Here is a 7,414-nt window from a genome sequence, read left to right as displayed (position 1 = left end):
TTGTGTAAGGGTATCTTATTCCACTAATAAACCCCACATCATTTCCTGTGTCACACAATGGGCAAAGTGAGGAAGATTCAGTCAGTCAATACAGGATCAATCCCCCACCAAAGAGGGGGAAGGAGATCGTGAGGGAAGATCTAAACTCTTATCACATTTTATATAAAGGACTTAGATGAAGGGACTGAAGGTATGGTTGCTAAATTTTCTGATGACACAAAGATAGGTAGGAAAGTAACTTGTGAAGGAGACATAAGGAGGCTACAAAGGGATATAGATAGGTTAAGTGAGTGGGAAAAGACCTAGCAAATCGAGTGTAATGTGGGAAAATGTGAAATTGTCCATTTTGGCAGGAAGAATAAAAATGAAGTATATTATCTAAATGGTGAGAGATTGCAGAGCTCTGAGATGCAGAGGAATCTGGGTGTCCTAGTGAATGAATCGCAAAATATTAGTATGCAGGTACAGCACGTAATTAGGAAAGCTTATAGAATGTTATCGTTTATCGCCAAGGGAATTGAATACAAAAGTAGGGAGGTTATGCTTCAGCTATACAGGGAATTGGTGAGACCACATCTGGAGTACTGTGTACAATATTGGTCTCCTTATTTAAGGAAGGATGTAAATGCGTTGGAAGCAGTTCAGAGAAGGTTTACTAGACTAATACCTGGGATGGGCAGGTTGTCTTATGAGGAAAGGTTGGACAGGCTAGGCTTGTATCCACTGGAGTTTAGAAGAGTAAGAGGCGACTTGATTGAAACATATAAGATCCTGAGGGGTCTTGACAGGGTGGATGTGGAAAGGGTGTTTCCCCTTATGGGAGAATCTAGAACTAGGAGTCACTGTTTAAAAATAAGGGGTCGCCCATTTAAGACAGAGATGAGGAGAAATTTTATTCTCAGAGGGTCGTGAGTCTTTGGAACTCTCTTCCTCAAAAGGCAGTGGAAGCGGAGTCTTTAAATATTTTGAAGGCAGAGGTAGATAGATTCTTGATAAGCAAGGGGGTGGAAGGTTATCAGGGGTAGGTGGAAATGTGGAGTAATCAGTTCAGCCATGAACTTATTGAATGGTGGAGCAGGCTCGAAGGGCCGAGTGGCCGCCTCCTGCTCCTAATTCGTATGTTCGTTTAGCCCGAATGGGGAAAGTCTAAGTGTGAGGCTAGACTGGGGGAGCAGGATCAAACAAACTGTCAGAATAGAAACAGAAAGCTTAGCCAAAGTAAGTTAAATGAGAAAACTGAATGAATGAGTCAGGATTGAGTGCAAATATACAAAACATTCAAAGCAAAGCCTGAGAGAATAACTGGAGATATAATCTTCTAGGACAGAACTGAGAACTTGTAATTCCTGAGAACATTTTCAGCAGAGCCAGGGTCATTGTGATAAAACAATCTATATAAATGGAGTTAAATAGAATGGGGATTTGTATAAATCTCTGTGTATGTTACAGAACACCAAAGATGAAGAGATCTGCGGATAGTCCAGAACAGGGCAATAATGCATAATTCAAAAATCCACAGATGTGAACATGCATCTGGTCAATGTAGAGAATATTCTGCGGAATTTTTCTGGGTCTGCTGCCTAAATTAGTCTGTTCCTAGTCCAACAAGGAAGGAAGTTTTGCTGGAGTTAGTTCTGGAAATGATTTGACAGAGGTTGGTCTGATGACCCAATTTACTACACTTCAAGAAGCAGGGGCTGAAAAGCTGGGGCCTTCGATCCTGGTGTAAATACCTGGATCTGCTCTCTGGCACTGACCTATGGCACTTGTAGGGATACGGTTCCTGTAATTCTTGGACCTGGACAGTAGCCAGCAAAGAAAAGTCATACTACTGTTAATTAATTGGGGAGACGGTGGTGTAGTGGTAATGTCACGGAACTAGTAATCCAGATGCCCAGGCTAATGCCCTGGGGATAATAAAAGCAAAATACTGCAGATGCTGGAAATCTAAAATAAAAACAAGAAATGCTGGAGCTACTCAAGTCTGGCAGCATCTGTGGAGAGAGAAGCAGAGTTAACGTTTCAGGTCAGTGACCTTTCAGAACTGGCAAAGGTTAGAAATGTAATAAGTTTCAAGCAAATAAAGCGGGAGTGGGGCAAGAGATAACAAAAGGGAAGGTGTTGATAGGACAGAGGGTCACAGAGAATAACTGACCAAAAGGCAAATGGTGTGTTAAGTGGTGTGGTGAAAGACAAAGCGTTAGTACAGAGAGGCTGTTAATGGACAGAAAAATGAACAGCCCTGGCCCAAAGTACAAACATTAAAAAAAAACAACAGTGGCAGGCACATGGTTAAAAAAAAAAATGAAACAAACTAAAATAAAAAGAAAAAATAACTACAAATAACAAGGGGGGCCCATCATTCTGTGAAATTACTGAACTCAATGTTCAGTCCGGCAGGCTGTAGTGTGCCTAATCGGTAAATGAGATGCTGTTCCTCGAGCTTGCGTTGGTGTTCACTGGAACACTGCAGCAATCCCAGGACAGCGATGTGAGCAGGGGGGAGTGTTGAAATGGCAAGCAACCGGAAGTTCGGGGTCCTGCTTGCGGACTGAGCAGAGGTGTTCCGCAAAGCGGTCATCATGGAATCTGTTTGATCTCCCCAATGTAGTGGAGACAACATTGTGAGCAGTGAATACAGTATACTACAATGAAAGAAGTACAAGTAAATCGCTGCTTCACCTGAAAGGAGTGTTTGGGGCCTCGGATAGTGAGGAGAGAGGAGGTAAAAGGGCAGGTATTAGACCTGCGATTGCATGGGAAGGGGACGAGGTGCTGTGGGTAGTGGAGTGGATCAGGGTGTCGCAGAGGGAGCGATCCCTTCGGAATGCTGACGGGAGGGGAGGGGGAAGATGCACTTAGTAGTGGCATCACGCTGGAGATGGCGGAGGATGATCCTTTGGATGTGGAGGCTGATGGGAAAGTGAGGACAAAGGGAACCCTGTCACGGTTCTGGGAGGGAGGGGAAGGGGTGAGAGCAGAGGTGTGGGAAATGGGCCGGACACGGTTGAGGGCCCTGTCAACCACAGTGGGGGGGAATCCTCGGTTAAGGAAAATGGAAGACATATCAAAAGCGCTGTTGTGGTTGCATCATCAGACCAGATGCATCGGAGACGGAGAAACTGGGAGAATGGAATGGAGTCCTTACGGGAGGCAGGATGTGAAGAAGTGTAGTCGAGGTAGCTATGGAAGTCGGGCTTATTATGAATATTAGTAGACAGCCTACCCCAGTGATGGAGACAGAGAGGTCGAGGAAGGGAAGTGTCAGAGATGGACCATGTAAAGGTGAGAGAAGGATGGACATTAGAAGCAAAGTTGAAGTTTTCCAGTTCGGGGCGGGAGCAGGAAACGGCACCGATACAGTCATCAATGTACCGGAATAAGAGTTGGGGGAGGAGGCTGAGTAGGACTGGAACAAGGAATGTTCGACATATCCCACAAAAAGACAGGCATAACTAGGACCCATGCGGGTACCCATAGCAACATCTTTTATTTGAAGGAAGTGAGTGGAGTTGAAGGAGAAGTTGTTCAATGTGAGAACATGTTCAGCAAGGCGGAGGAGGGTGGTGGTGGATGAGGACTGGTTGGACCTCTGATCAAGGAAGAAGCGGAGAGCCCTCAAACCGTCCTGGTGAGGGATGGAGGTGTAGAGACATTGGACGTCCATAGTGAAGAGGAGGCAGTTGGGACCAGGAAACTGGAAATTGTCAAAATGACGTAGGGCGTCAGAAGAGTCACAGATGTAGGTGGGAAGAGACTGGACCAAGGGAGAAAAGATAGTCAAGATAGGAAGAAATAAGTTCAGTGGGGCAGGAGCAGGCTGAAACAATGGGTCTGCCGGGACAGTCCTGTTTGTGGATTTTGGGAAGGAGGTAGAAGCAAGCTGTCTGGGGTTGTGGGACTGAGTTTGGAAGCTGTAGAGGGAAGATCTCCAGAGGAGATTAGGTCAGTGACAGTCATGTGGACAGTAGCTTGACAGTTCAGGGGGAGGTAGGAAGAAGTGTCTGAGTTGGTGCTGAGCCTCTGCAAGGTAGAGGTCTGTATGTCAGACAACAACAGCACCACCCTTGACTGCAGGTTTAATCACAATGTCGATGTTAGACCTGAGAGAACGGAGTGCGGCAAATTCAGAGGGAGACAGGTTAGAGTGAGTGAGGGGTGCAGAGAAATTGAGATGGCCAATGTCTCGCCGACAGTTTTCAATGAAAAGATCGAGAGGGTAAGAGGCCAGAGGGAGGGGTCCAGGTAGATGGAGAATGTTGGAGGCGGGTGAATGGATCTGCTGGTCGGGGGGAGGACTCCTGTCAAAGAAATGAGCCTGGAGGCGAAGGCAACAGAAGAAGAACTCAACGTCATGCTGAGCGTGAAATTCATTGAGGTGGGGGCGTAAGGGGATAAAACTGAGTCCTTTGCTGAGTACAGAACGTTTAGCATCAGAGAGGGGGAGGCCAGAGGGTATAGTGAATACACGGCAAGGGGTCAGATCAGAAGGGATGGGGTCAGAGGGAAATGAAGGGGAAGAAGGATCTGGAGGGGCATTAGTCCCCATCAGCTGCTGGAGCTTGCGTTCCTTCACACCTGAAAAGAAGAAAAAATATTTTTTGTTAATGCGTCGAATGAGACGAAGGATGAAATGAAACTGTGGAGCAGAACAGCTTTTAGAGAAGGTGAGGCGGTGCTTCTGGCGAGAGAGGTCCAGTGTGTACATATGGTGGCGCATGGCACTGAATGTGGATCTCAGGATGCAGTGAGAGCAGCAGTCCGAGGAACATTGTATTTGCCCTGGGGACATGGGTTCAAATCACACCACGGAAGCTGGTGGAATTTAAATTCAATTAATTAATTGAAAGCTAGTAATGGTGCCGTGAAACATCATCGATTGTCATTAAAACTCATCTGGTTCCTTTAGGGAAGGAAATCTGCCGTCCTTACCTGTTCTGACCTACATGTGACCCCAGACCCACAGCAATGTGGTTAACTCTTAAATGCCCTCTGAAATGGCCTGGCAAGCCACTCAGTTGTCAAGGGCAATTAGGGATGAGCAACAAATGCTGGCCTTGCCAGTGACACATATATCCCATGAAAGAATAAATCAAAGGTGCCTTTAATTTAAACATTACACACCGCATTCAAACAGTTGCACAGCATCAAGCAATACATTGGACCTTTAAAGCAAAGATTACTATCAAGGCAGTAGAGTGATCAGCTGTCCTGTAGCTCTTGAAGTTTTTTTTGGTTCCCGGATGTCCTTCCTCTAAGCAAAGCTTCAGGCTCCTCTGACTGTGGTAACGAATCTACCATAATGTCCCATTTTTTGCTGATTTTTGTCAGTTGGGGTAAGAATTAAAGTTTAGAGAAGTCCCTCTGGGTTCATTAATGATAACTGGACCACTCAAAACCATGTGGACCCAGGTCCTGTAATTTAGTCTTTCTCAAGGATTTCTGGCAATCACAGTACTTCTTTTCCAAGTCAGTTGTTTTGAGAAATAAAAATTGTTTTCTCGGAACAGGAGGAGGCCATTCAGCCCCTCGTGCCTGTTCCACCATGCAATGAGATCATGGCTGATCTGTGACCCGACTCCACAGACTGCCTTTACCCCATGTCCCTTAATACCTTTGATTAACAAAAATCTAGCAATATGTTTTAAATTAGCAGTTGACTTCGTATCAATTGTCATTTGCAGAAGAGTTCCAAACTTTGGGTGGGTACCTTTGTGTGTAGAAGTATTTCTCAGTTTCACTCCTGAAAGGTCTGGTTCTAATTTTTAGACTCTGCCCCCTGGTCCTAGACTCCCAACCAGTGGAAATAGTTTCTCTCTCTCTCTACACTGAGAGTTCCCTTAATATTTTGAAAACTTTGATCAAATCACTCCTTAATCTACTAAATTCCAGGGAATATAACCTTAGTTTGTTTAAATCTCTCATAATTTAACCCTTGGAGTCCAGGTATCATTCTGATAAATCTATTCTGCACTTCCTCCAAGGCCAGTATTTCCTCCCTAAGGTGTGTGCATTAGTCTTTGCCTTGAATCTCTCCAGTTCAGTCATTGAGCTGAAGTGAGAGTTTGAGACAATCTGAAATATAAGGGAGGGGTGCAGTAACTGGACACCTCAATCACACCTCGTAAGTGAACATAGAACAGTACAGCACAGTACAGGCCCTTCGGCCCACGATGTTGTGCCGAACCTTTAACGTACTCTAAGATCAAACTACCAACATACCCTTCATTCTACTATCATCCATGTACCTATCCAAGAGTCACTTAAATGTCCCTAATGTATCTGCTTCTACTACCACCGCTGGCAGTGCATTCCACGCACCCACCACTCTCTGTGTAAAGAACCGACCTCTGACATCTCCCCGAAACCTTCCTCCAATCACCTTAAAATTATGCCCCCTGGTGATAGCCCTTTCCACCCTGGGAAAAAGTCTCTGGCTATCCACTCTATCTATGCCTCTCATCATCTTGTACCCCTCTATCAAGTCACCTCTCATCCTTCTTCGTTCCAATGAGAAAAGCCCTCGCACCCTCAACCTTTCTGCGTAAGACATGCCCTCCAGTCCAGGCAGCATCCTGGTAATGAGGTGACCAGAACTGCACACAGTTTCAGGTATGTGAGGGTGAGATTCACTCTCTATCTTACTGTATCCAGGATGTGTCCCTCTTGTGAGATTGAGATAGTGTCTTTCAATCTGATAGTGGGTGTGCTTTTGAACTGAGATTGATGGACCTAACATTCAGCAGTACAGAATTGGAATGGATTGGATACAATGTCTGTCTCTTCTGCTTTGTTTGATTGCTGGATTGAAAATGTGTCTCTGAACTTGGGATCAGTGAGAGTTTGACTACTTCTGCTCCATGTGACTCTGGAATTAACTGTTGGCCTCTGGGAGTGATAACATACCTACTCTGTGTTGCAAGGAGCTGCCTGCACATTTCCTTGTGCCTGGGAATCATCACATTCATTCTGCTCCCTTGAAGTATTTGCCCAGTGCACACACAGGCCGAGAAAGGCCTGGTGCAGGATTAGAATGGGGTTGGTGCAAATGAGTGTGTGCAGATTAAGGAGAACCCAGGTGAGATGGAGACCTGGGGTCCAGAGAAACTGATCCTATCCATTAGGTACAATGTACTTGCTGCCTGTGAGAATGAAGACTAAGATTGTCAGAAGGACAGCTGGAATGCAGACAATGACACCTTGGAGCAGGAGACTGTCCAAAAGGGGAAAGTGGAGGAGGGAAAGTTTAATGTGGTAGTTGTAGGGAATTCAATGATTAGGGGAACAGATAGCGTCCTTTGTAAGCAGGATCGAGTGTCCTGGATGATATGTTGCCAACGTTCAGGGTGAATGATGAGGAGGATTTACACAAGCTCGGGTTTATTCCCTGAAATTTAGACGGTCAAGGGGTGAT

This window comes from Heterodontus francisci, chromosome 26, assembly GCF_036365525.1.
Source record: "Heterodontus francisci isolate sHetFra1 chromosome 26, sHetFra1.hap1, whole genome shotgun sequence".
NCBI classification, from domain to species: Eukaryota; Metazoa; Chordata; class Chondrichthyes; order Heterodontiformes; family Heterodontidae; genus Heterodontus; species Heterodontus francisci.
This window is presented reverse-complemented; position numbering follows the sequence as displayed.